This window comes from Lissotriton helveticus, chromosome 6, assembly GCF_964261635.1.
Source record: "Lissotriton helveticus chromosome 6, aLisHel1.1, whole genome shotgun sequence".
NCBI lineage: Eukaryota > Metazoa > Chordata > Amphibia > Caudata > Salamandridae > Lissotriton > Lissotriton helveticus.
The window spans coordinates 13,344,012-13,356,562 of record NC_136067.1 but is presented as its reverse complement, the minus strand read 5'-3'; the positions used below and the strand labels follow the sequence as shown (position 1 = coordinate 13,356,562).

The 12,551-nt window shown below is 45.0% G+C and overlaps 1 protein-coding gene across 1 annotated transcript in view; it reads right to left on the bottom strand.

Moving 5' to 3' along the window:
• LOC144762138 (solute carrier family 22 member 7-like) overlaps positions 1 to 12,551 on the bottom strand; it is a 628,845-nt gene that overhangs the window by 307,158 nt on the left and 309,136 nt on the right. The window lies entirely within an intron of this gene.

The window sequence follows — 12,551 nt, the reverse complement described above, 5'->3', positions numbered from 1 at the left end:
GTCTGCTATACGCGAAAATGGGAGGTTCTTTAAACAGGTCACCAAAGTCTGGTTCCGATGATAGTATGCGCCAATGCTTTAGAATGGTTTTCTTGTAAATCCTACTTGAGGTAGAATACCTGGATACTAATGCCATTCTGGAACTTGGATCCTTCATTTTGCTTTTCAGGGTTTCTGACCGTGGGATCAATTTCACTTTGTCATGGGCCTCTTTGATAATATCATGTGGATATCCCCTGGTGGAGAATCTACTGGCCATTGATTTAAGTTGAATGTCTCTTTTGTCGTCATTAGAAACAATCCGGGTCACTCTGAGCATCTGACTGAACGGTAAGTGCCTCTTCAAAGAGTCCTGGTGAAAGCTGCTGTACAAAAGAGTGTTGTTACGGTCGGTTGGCTTCCGATACAGATCTGTTTCAATGCCCTCAGGGGTGATTTTTACTAGTACGTCCAAGAATGTGATTTCTTTGTCAGAAATATTCCAAGTCAATTCGATCCGGTCATCTTTAGAGTTCAAGGTGTTTAATGCTGATTCCAAGTGGTCTCTGGTGCCTTTCCAGATGAAGAATAAATCATCTATATAACGTGCATATAGTTTCAAGTTGGCATTCCAGTCAATGTTGGTGAGTATATGGTCAAGTTCGAAGTTCCCCATGTAAATGTTCGCGTATGTGGGCGCGGCACAATTGCCCATGGCCATCCCGGACATCTGAAGATACCATTGTTTTTCGAAAGAAAAGTAGCTATGGTAAAGGGTGAAAATCATAAGTTCCAAAATGAAAGATTTCATGGGGTCCGTAATGTCAGATTTCAAAAGTGCTAGTTCAATAGCCTCGATCCCGCCAGCGTGGGGGATGGAGGTATATAGACTCTTGATGTCGGCCGTGCACAACAAAAATTCCTCATCCTCGTTGATTTCAATGGAGTTCAGCTTGTTGATAAAGTCAGTGGTGTCTCTGGTATAGCTCTTTAAGCTGGTAACCATCGGTTGTAGATACCGATCGATAAATTTACCGATCGGTTCATGAACTGAACCCCTTGTGGATACGATCGGTCGAAAAGGTGGGTCCATGAGGTTTTTGTGGATTTTGGGGAGCATCGTTAGAGTGGGACTCCTTGGGTGATCCACTATCAGATATCGCCTGGTTCTATCGTCAATGACATCCTGTTCTTTGGCTTTGTCCACAATGTTGAGTAGAACCTTCTTGTATTCATTGGTGGGATTGCTCTCGAGGGGTAGGTAGGTATTATGGTCAAGAACATGTTCTCTTGCTCTACGATTATAAAGATCCGTGTTGAGGATAACTAAGGCGCCTCCTTTATCGGCTTTCAAACATTTTATTTCCGGGTTGTTAGCGATGTTTAACAGGGTGTCATAGTCCTTACTGGTGAGGTTTTTGCGAGTCTTTTTCCTGAAGTTGATCTTAGCGATGTCTTGTCGTACAAGGGTCTCAAAAGTATCAATGCTCTTATGGCTGCTGGGAGGCATGTAATCACTAGGAGGTCGTAATCCACATAGCAAGTCTGGTTTAGTTTCTTTAGATGGTTCCAAGACTCTTTCAAAAAAGTGTTTGAGTCGTAGTTTTCTTGTTAGCTTAAAGGTACTGACTTCTAGTTCGAGGAGATTGGTGTTGCTAGTCGGAATAAATGACATCCCCTTCTGTAGGACTTTAGTTTGGTTCATAGTGAGGTTGGTATCTGAAATGTTGATGACTAACGATTCTTCCTCGTTTTGGGTTTGCCTTGTAGTTGTGGTGGAGTCTTTTCGTTGGTTTTTGTGTGTCCTTTTGCCCCGTCTGGGTCGTCGGTTCTGTCTGGGCGTGACTCTAAAAAAGGCACGGCTGTGGTTGTAGCGGTTTGGGCAGTGGAAGACGCTGGTGTTTGTCTAGATTCATCACTAGGTGTTGTCCGTTGAGTTGATTGAGACCTTGGGGGGCGGTTGGTGTGATCACTGTCGGAAGAGGAAGTATCAGTATTTTGGGTATACGGTCTGTTCCTACGACGTTGGGCGTAAACCTCCGCCCAAGTATAAACTTCCCCGAGCTTATAATCTAATGTATCGCGCCGGAATTTGCGCAATTTCCGTTCGTTGATCTCCCTAGTGTGACGGTCAATCTGTCTGTTGATGTCTTCCAAAGTGGTACCTAATTCTTCAGGAGTGAAGAGATCTTTTAATTCACTTTCTGTGGTGGAAATTTCAAGAGTGAGTTCCTGAAGGATACCAGACAGTTCTTCAATAATCAGTAGTATCAAATCCAGACTACACTTGTTAAGTATGGCATACCATTTCTCTAAGTAAGTAAGTAATGTATCAAGCACTTACTCTACCTATCTAAACGCCGCGTGAACCAAAAACTCCACGCCAGCACATTGATAAAGTATCATAAAGCGCTACGCATCCCCCGTGGCCTCCGGATTGCCCTCAAGCCCTCGTTATGTAAAAATTCCAAAGCCTTCTTAGAGAAATGGTATGCCATACTTAACAAGTGTAGTCTGGATTTGATACTACTGATTATTGAAGAACTGTCTGGTATCCTTCAGGAACTCACTCTTGAAATTTCCACCACAGAAAGTGAATTAAAAGATCTCTTCACTCCTGAAGAATCAGGTACCACTTTGGAAGACATCAACAGACAGATTGACCGTCACACTAGGGAGATCAACGAACGGAAATTGCGCAAATTCCGGCGCGATACATTAGATTATAAGCTCGGGGAAGTTTATACTTGGGCGGAGGTTTACGCCCAACGTCGTAGGAACAGACCGTATACCCAAAATACTGATACTTCCTCTTCCGACAGTGATCACACCAACCGCCCCCCAAGGTCTCAATCAACTCAACGGACAACACCTAGTGATGAATCTAGACAAACACCAGCGTCTTCCACTGCCCAAACCGCTACAACCACAGCCGTGCCTTTTTTAGAGTCACGCCCAGACAGAACCGACGACCCAGACGGGGCAAAAGGACACACAAAAACCAACGAAAAGACTCCACCACAACTACAAGGCAAACCCAAAACGAGGAAGAATCGTTAGTCATCAACATTTCAGATACCAACCTCACTATGAACCAAACTAAAGTCCTACAGAAGGGGATGTCATTTATTCCGACTAGCAACACCAATCTCCTCGAACTAGAAGTCAGTACCTTTAAGCTAACAAGAAAACTACGACTCAAACACTTTTTTGAAAGAGTCTTGGAACCATCTAAAGAAACTAAACCAGACTTGCTATGTGGATTACGACCTCCTAGTGATTACATGCCTCCCAGCAGCCATAAGAGCATTGATACTTTTGAGACCCTTGTACGACAAGACATCGCTAAGATCAACTTCAGGAAAAAGACTCGCAAAAACCTCACCAGTAAGGACTATGACACCCTGTTAAACATCGCTAACAACCCGGAAATAAAATGTTTGAAAGCCGATAAAGGAGGCGCCTTAGTTATCCTCAACACGGATCTTTATAATCGTAGAGCAAGAGAACATGTTCTTGACCATAATACCTACCTACCCCTCGAGAGCAATCCCACCAATGAATACAAGAAGGTTCTACTCAACATTGTGGACAAAGCCAAAGAACAGGATGTCATTGACGATAGAACCAGGCGATATCTGATAGTGGATCACCCAAGGAGTCCCACTCTAACGATGCTCCCCAAAATCCACAAAAACCTCATGGACCCACCTTTTCGACCGATCGTATCCACAAGGGGTTCAGTTCATGAACCGATCGGTAAATTTATCGATCGGTATCTACAACCGATGGTTACCAGCTTAAAGAGCTATACCAGAGACACCACTGACTTTATCAACAAGCTGAACTCCATTGAAATCAACGAGGATGAGGAATTTTTGTTGTGCACGGCCGACATCAAGAGTCTATATACCTCCATCCCCCACGCTGGCGGGATCGAGGCTATTGAACTAGCACTTTTGAAATCTGACATTACGGACCCCATGAAATCTTTCATTTTGGAACTTATGATTTTCACCCTTTACCATAGCTACTTTTCTTTCGAAAAACAATGGTATCTTCAGATGTCCGGGATGGCCATGGGCAATTGTGCCGCGCCCACATACGCGAACATTTACATGGGGAACTTCGAACTTGACCATATACTCACCAACATTGACTGGAATGCCAACTTGAAACTATATGCACGTTATATAGATGATTTATTCTTCATCTGGAAAGGCACCAGAGACCACTTGGAATCAGCATTAAACACCTTGAACTCTAAAGATGACCGGATCGAATTGACTTGGAATATTTCTGACAAAGAAATCACATTCTTGGACGTACTAGTAAAAATCACCCCTGAGGGCATTGAAACAGATCTGTATCGGAAGCCAACCGACCGTAACAACACTCTTTTGTACAGCAGCTTTCACCAGGACTCTTTGAAGAGGCACTTACCGTTCAGTCAGATGCTCAGAGTGACCCGGATTGTTTCTAATGACGACAAAAGAGACATTCAACTTAAATCAATGGCCAGTAGATTCTCCACCAGGGGATATCCACATGATATTATCAAAGAGGCCCATGACAAAGTGAAATTGATCCCACGGTCAGAAACCCTGAAAAGCAAAATGAAGGATCCAAGTTCCAGAATGGCATTAGTATCCAGGTATTCTACCTCAAGTAGGATTTACAAGAAAACCATTCTAAAGCATTGGCGCATACTATCATCGGAACCAGACTTTGGTGACCTGTTTAAAGAACCTCCCATTTTCGCGTATAGCAGACCAATGAACATCAAAGAAATATTATCAAAACCAGCCGTTACAAAAACCACTCACACGGGCACCCGCCCGTGCCACCACTGCAGCAATTGCAATAACGTCATTGGAGGTAACACCCTGAACCACCCTATGAGAGGTTTTAACATCAATCTCAAGGTAGATGCCACATGTGATTCGGCCAACCTTATCTATATGCTTAAATGCCCATGTGGCAAGTCCTATGTGGGAAAAACAAGCAGAAAAATCAAAATCAGACTTAATGAACATAAGTCCAATATCAGGACCAAAAACACCAAATCCAACGTGGCTGTTCATTTTAATGAAGCCCACCACAGTGTGGCACAACTGAAATATCTTGTACTGGAAACTGTCGCCCACATTGAGGGCAGAGACAATAATAAGACACTCCTTCAACGTGAAACCTCATGGATTTATAGACTTCAGTCTCTGAAACCCTTCGGCCTGAACGACCGAACAGAACTCAGTTGTTACCTATAATTGATTTACCTGTTATATCATGTTTGATACTGTGTCCTCTGTTCTGCATACTTATCCTATCACACCCTCTAATTTTCACACTCCACTGTAAGATGGCCGCTCTCATTCTTTCCCCCACCACGTTGTCCTTTGTCTATTTCAACCGCATTCACTTCCTCTGAACTTCGCAGTAACTCCGCGAAGTTCCAGGCACCCGGTTCACCGTTTAAACAGCTCCACAGTAAGTGATCCTTAGTTGCACGTTTTGAGCACTTTTTGAACCTCTCACCCTATGTGAGTTACACCTCTCACTATCCCTTCTCCCTTTTGCAGCACTGACGTGAGCCTTCCGCTAAGTTGTAAACGTGAGACCTGCTTTTTTACTTTTTGTCACGTTTGTTTTTCATGTAGCGTTCACCCGCATGCTTCCTCCTAGCACACCTAGTATCGTCCTATTCCTGTTTTTTCAACCGTTCACTCACCAACCCTTGGCAAGATTCTTCAACTTGATCGGATCGCTATCACTCCCTCCCGCACGCACTGGTTGTTTCCGGTTTAGCCCATCTACCCTCCTCTTTAATGCATGTCGAACCCGATATCACTGTATATAGCATGTCACTTGATTACCTTTCGTTCATTCTTCGTTGATCTAAGCTGCATTTTTGTATCCTTTCGCAGGGCTCCTTGACAAAGGACTTTCATTAGTCCGAAATGCATTGGGGCATTTTTTGGAAACTGTGCTGGATTGTATACAATTATTTTGGCGTGATGTAACGCTTCCAACTTAAGAATTTATGAACCACTAAAAACTAAACATATGATGAAACCTTCGTGTGGACTCTCTGTTAACCCTTTCGCTTAAACTATCTTTTGGAGTCAGTTTTTCTGAACTATTATAAGTGTGCCCAGTATACAGGGATGTGTCTACGCATCGCGTAACACACTCACCTCAAGAATCACTGGAACTACTCAGCCTGCCTGAGCCCCAGGCCCTCCTCCGTCCAACACCACCCTGTCCTAGGATCTGCCCTGTGGCTGGTCATTCACGGGTGTCCTGTCTCCACTACACACCCCGGAGGGACGCAAGAGTCCTCCCTAGTCTGCAGCCACCATGCCCTGGGTAGGAGCTGTAACCCTAGGGAGTTGGGGCTGGTGGCAGACGGGACCCCAAGGGGACACAGACACCCAAGGATGGAGACAAAAGCTTGGCTCAGAGGATGAATTTCAATAGATCGCAGCGAGGTAGCTTCTCTGCTACTTACGAAGCCCTGTTGCAGAATCCGGTCACCTACGAATGATTTATCACTCGGTGCCCTTCGAGCATGCGGTGCACTGAGGGCGATGGAGGCATCATCATCCGTCCCCTCTCTCGTACCTGAGCGAGTGGCTCTATCCACCAGCCCCGAGGCTGGCCATCTCAGGCCAGCGGAGGCTCAACAGCCCTGTGGTATCACTACGGTTTAGGGGTGATTGTGATTTAGAGATGTTCAGTCAATAATCCTACAGATGGTAGCTTTACCTCAGTGGCTCGTCAGCCAAGCACATATACAAAATGTCTGAACCTGCTGTTCCTCTTGAGCTGAGCAACAACAACACATAAACAAACTAATCTGTCTCACGACAATCTCTGCCCACTCACGTTACCTATTACTGGGTGAGAAATCCAAGGCCTGGTGAATTCTGATTCACAATGATAGGAAGAGACGACATCGAAGGATCAAAAAGCGACATTGCTATTAACGCTTGCTCAACGCAAGCCACTTATCCCTTTCGTAACTTGAAACCCTAAAAGTCAGAAGGATCGTGAAGCTCCACTTTCATGGTCTGTTTTCATACTGAAAATCAAGATCAAGCAAGATTTTGTCCTTATACAACGTGGGATGTTTCTGTCCTCCCCGAGCCTGCTTTAGGCACCCACTAGAGTCAGAGTACCCAATTGCCAATGTCCTCGAAATGAGTTACGCACTGTGGGCACCAGGAGCTCAGAGCCGGAAGCGAGAGCCCCACATGGCCCCCGCTCATCAGGTAAGTGAAACACGATGAGTAGTGGTATTTCAGCAGCGGCCCGAGGGTCTCCAACTTATCCTACACCTCCCTTGCCTCTTCACAGTGCCAGAGTAGAGTCAGGCTCAACGGGGTAGATTTATTTGCCTGCTGATTCCGCCAAGGCTTTTCAAATGGCTGCTAGTTTCATTAGAGAGTAGAAAGGGACAGTGGGAGTCTTGTTATCCATTCATGCGCGTCACTAATTAGATGACGAGACATTTGGCTATTTTTGTACCACCGCGGTGGCTCATTCTGGACTATTATTGCTGCCGATGAGCGTCAAATCAGTTTTACTTCTAACAACTCAACAATTATTCTGGAGTGCAACTAAACTTCAAGCTGCCCCCATGGAAACACGAATCACACATCGAGTAGAGACAGTGCACCCACCAGTGCTTCTCGAGCACTCGATGTTGTCTGTTTCTTACCCCACTTCTGGATTTTCCAATTACGCCTTGAGACCCTCACGGGTGAGGTTTGCATACAGTAATTTGACCTGTTCTATGTGTGTGTGTATATTACAACTCATTTTACTAAGTTCAATATTGTCTATTCCAACCTAAATTCACACATAACTATAATACTAAATTATCAAATCCTAACATCACCTATAACAATAACATTCAATTATTACTAATTTCAGTTTAACGTCACACTCTATTTATAATTATCAAACCTTAATAAATTCACACTAACTTGTGCCACTAAACATGTTTGAATAGTTCTAACTTTAACGTGTCCTTTGAAACAAAACACATCATCCAGTAAAAAATCATCAAGCTTCGCTATTCTATTCGTTGTCCATGAAAACTTGCCGCATTTTAAAGCGTCCATCACGGTACAAAGGCGTACATTCTTCTTGAATTGAAATGACATTTGCATTCCTGGATCCGTTAGAGCATCATCGTTACATGGAGGCCACGATATCCGAAAACCGAACAGGAAACAATGAAATTTCACAGTGGAACAGTTTGCGAGAATTTAGATTTTATGAGATAGTTCACTGTAATAATTGACTTTACTTTCACAGGGTTGTTCAAGCGAATTCTGTGGTTTTCGTTACGGATTGAAATATCCATCGGCCTCCGGCACCAGCTTTGGTGAACACTGCATCAGGTTTTCTTAGTTCCCCTTGAATATTTTTTAAATGAGATTCTCTGTATGTTAGCCAACCATATATTTATTTATTTATTTTATTTTTTTATATAGCGCAAACTTGACCCAAGAGGGTATCAGAGCATTTAGGATCATTGCGTTACAAGTTACATCAGATACAAGAGCATAGTAAGGTACAGTACACATAAACAATCTTTCAATATTTCTTAGGAGGGAGGGGAGGAAGGAGTAATAGCGGGGAGACGAGGAGGAACAATGCCCAATGTCCGGCTGGGTAGGTGACGGTCAAGGGGAAATCCAAGGCTAATCTCCTCATTAGCTGTCAAGCAGCTCCGCCGGTCATCAGCTATGTTGCACAGGTCTTAGCCTTCAGGAAAAAACAGTTTTTAGTTTATTTTATTTGCAAAGGTTATACAGCGCTATCTAGAACCGAAGGTATCAGAGCTCATAACCAGGGGAACATTGCATTAGAAGGTACATCAAAAGGATTATAAAGCGCTGGCTAGACCCGTACATATCAGAGCGCTATAACAGAGGAATGTTGCGTTACAAATTACATCAGTTACAATAGTTTAGTAAGGTACAGTAAACAAACAATGAGGTTGAGAGAATTTATAGGAAGGGAGGGGAGGAAGGAGCCATAGCAGAGAGACGAGGAAGAACTGTGTCCAACGTCCAGAGAGACAAATAGAGAGGGAAAGGGGAGAGGTGGAGTGAGAAGGGAGAGGACGAGGGGGAAGATGGAAAAGAGATAAAGGGAAAGTCAGCCCAAAGACCGAGTGGGTATGTGACAGCCAGGGCGATAATTCACAGCCAGTCTCCTCTATAGCACTCTAGAAAGCTCCAACGGGAATCGGTCCGACAGCTGGAAAGAACGGTGACGAGGAGAAAGCAGAGTGCCAGAAATACGATGAGGGGGGGTGGGCGAGACAGGAAGATGGGGAGAAACTGTGCCCAAGGTCCGGCTGAGCAGGTGATGGTCAGGGGATGAACCAAGGCCGATCTCCTCATTAGCTGAACATATCAGCTCCACCGGGCGTCGGACAAAATGCTCACACTCCGCTGTCAGGGTAGAGATCATGTGTACTCCGGGCGAGACAAGTAGAGAGAGAAGGAGGAGAGGGGGAGTGAGAAGGGAGTGGATAAGGGGGGAAGATGGAATAAGATATAAAAGGGAAAGTTGACCCAAAGACCGGAAGGGTAGGTGACGGCCAGGGAGAAAATCCAAAGCCAGTCTCCCCTATAGCTATCTAGGAAGCTCCAACGGGCATCGGTCAGAAAGATGGAAAGAAAGGAGACAAGGAAAAGGCAGAATGTCAGAAATACGCAGAGTGGGGGAGGGCGAGACAGGGAGAAGGGGAGAAAACTGTGTCCAGTGTCCGGCTGGGCAGGTGATGGTCAGGGGATGAACCAATGCCGATCTCCTCAATTAGCTGAACAGAGCAGCACCACTGGGCATCGGACAAAAAGCTTGAACTCCGCTGTCCGGGTAGGGGTCAAGTGTACTCAGGGGAATGTCAGAATAGTGCGGGGTGGGAGAGAGGGGGGTGGGAGCCATGGTCCGAGAAAATTCCAGACGTCCTCTTGAGGTCAGGCACATTCCTGGCAGGGTTTTCTAAGTAAGACTAAAAGATCAGCAAGGGGGGAAAAAGTCACCACTGTCGGCCATGTTGGGGTCGGGCATCCTGGAACCCTTTTCCACACCATGAGTGTGCAGAGAATAACAGATGTTAAAAGGGAAGGAAGGGCCAAACTCCTAATAGTTCTAAAAAAAGGACACAGGATCTCACCAGTGCCCTCCATGTACGTGACTGTGTCTCAGTAGTAAGTACAGTTGCTCTCTCGATTAGGAGCCACGATTTACAAATATCATAACATCAGTCAAGCGTAAAGCAAGTAGGCATGTAGGCATACTGTGTTTCCAAACTTCTCGTTACCCGCTCCTATTTTGGCAAACTCTACAGCGGCCCCGGGCTTGTTATTGGCGCGCTCGCGGTTCTCTCAAGCTCTCTCCATTGAACGCTGGGTGCTGCGGGCGCGTTTGCGGGTGTTATTGTTATTTTCAAGCCCTCACCTCTTGTTATTTGATGTTGAATGGCGTACTTGGCGCTCCTTTGCATGCAAAAGCTGCTTGGCAGTAGCTCACCACGGGGCACCGCACCGAGTCTGCACGTCAGTCTGCGGCCAGATGTAGACCTCCCAGCTCTTTCATAGGAATCGTGAGCAAAGTCATGCAAGAGCGCACGAGGCACTACCAGGCCTAAGAACGAGGACGACGATGAGAGACGGGACGACACACAACCCCTCTAGATGGCATGACAGGCGGTAAAGATATTTTAGTCCGATTAATAAGTAACTCTGGAACCTTGTTATGTTTTTTAATTCCAATGTCCCTTGTTTTAGGACATTCACTTGACGAATGTATGACGTTACAACGCATACATTTACAACGCATGCCTTTACAATGCAGTTTTTACACCACAACATCCCTTACAATGCATACATTTACGTCGCATGACATTACAACAAATTTTTTTAAACTGCATTTACAACACATACCATTACAACGCATTATACCTTTACAACGCATACCATTACATTGCATTTAAGGTAAGTGTTGGATAGTGTTGGGGTGCTATGCATTGTAATGGCATGCGTTGTATTGACTTGCGATGTAATGCCTGTGTTGTAGTGACATGCGTTGTAGTGTCGTGTGTTGTGATATGCGATGAAATGGCTGCGTTGTAGTGACATGCATTGTAAAGGATGTTGCAATGTAATGACTGTGTGCACTCTCTCTACTTCAAACATGGTAAAATTGGGCTCATCCTAATTTGCACTTTTAATTTTTTTGAAAGTCCATAGAACATGATACGAAGTGTACCCAGGGCCTGTAAATTAAATGCTACTAGTGGGCATGCAGCTCTCTACTGACACCCACGAAGTAGCCTTTTAAAACATGTCAGGCCTGCCCTGCGGCCTGAATTGCAGTTTTAAACTGCCATTTAGACCTGGCAAAGTAAGCTTTTTATCGTGCATGGGCCCTCTTTTTTTATTACTTATAAGTCACACCTAAGGTAGGCCATAAAGGCTTATAGGAAAGGGGGTATTTTATTTCAAAAGTAGGAAGTGTACTTAATTTGTACATGTCCTGGCAGTGAAAAACTCCTAAAGTCCGTTTTTACTGTTGTAAGGTCTCTCCCATTGACTAACACCGGGTTACCTTATTACATTTAATACGAGCTAACTTTGGATTGGGATCAGATAGAGATTTGCGGTTTACCCTCAAATTAACTGTAATTTTAAATCCCCTTTAATGGTAAAGTCAGATTCCTGGGTCATAATTCTGAAAATGGCGCTTTTAGAAAGTTAGTGATTTCTTATCCCAACCATCTGGGACTTCTGCCAGTGCTGTGTTTCACATGGCTGTTAATAGCTCTGCCATTAGGGTTTGTGCATTACTTTCAGACAGTAACACAAAGGGGGCTTAGGTATGGATCAAATGGGCCATCCTGGCGAGATGACTGAGGAGGAGCTGTACCCAGCCCCACCTAGGCTTCAAATGTCATTGCCTCCCACACACAAAGGAACCTGACACCAGGCCTCCCTGCCTTTTGTCACTCCCAAAAAGTTTGAGGGCTTGACAGGGAAAGTGGAAGAACTTTACAGAACCAGATGTGGGGGGTAGGACAAGGAGCCTCCCCACACAATGGTGAGCACAGTCATCAACAATGTGCTGGACATGACCACACAAGTCAACGCTGTCACGGCATCCTGCTTCCAACCTCAAAATGACGAGGAAAACTGTCACTCACACCTCAGTCATCAGCGAGTTGGACTCAGGGAAAAAAATCCAGGCCGAGATCACACATGGGGAGCAAAAAAACTATGGATTTAGTCCCACATCTCTGTACTGGGGTGAATGTTTGACATTGTTCAGCATTCCTCATTTGTTCTTATTGCATTTGTCACCCCAAGTGGGATGGGTATGCCCAGACGTGGGTCCTGTGCTCTCCATGCCAATGGATTCAAGCTCCCCTGGCTGATGAGAGGTGATTCCCTGAAACCGGTCCCAAGATGCTAGTTTCCGGTCCAGGGAGGACCTGGCCTGGCAGTTTGGGCTGGACTGTTCCCATAGGGAGCAAGGTCAAGGCTGAGTGATTT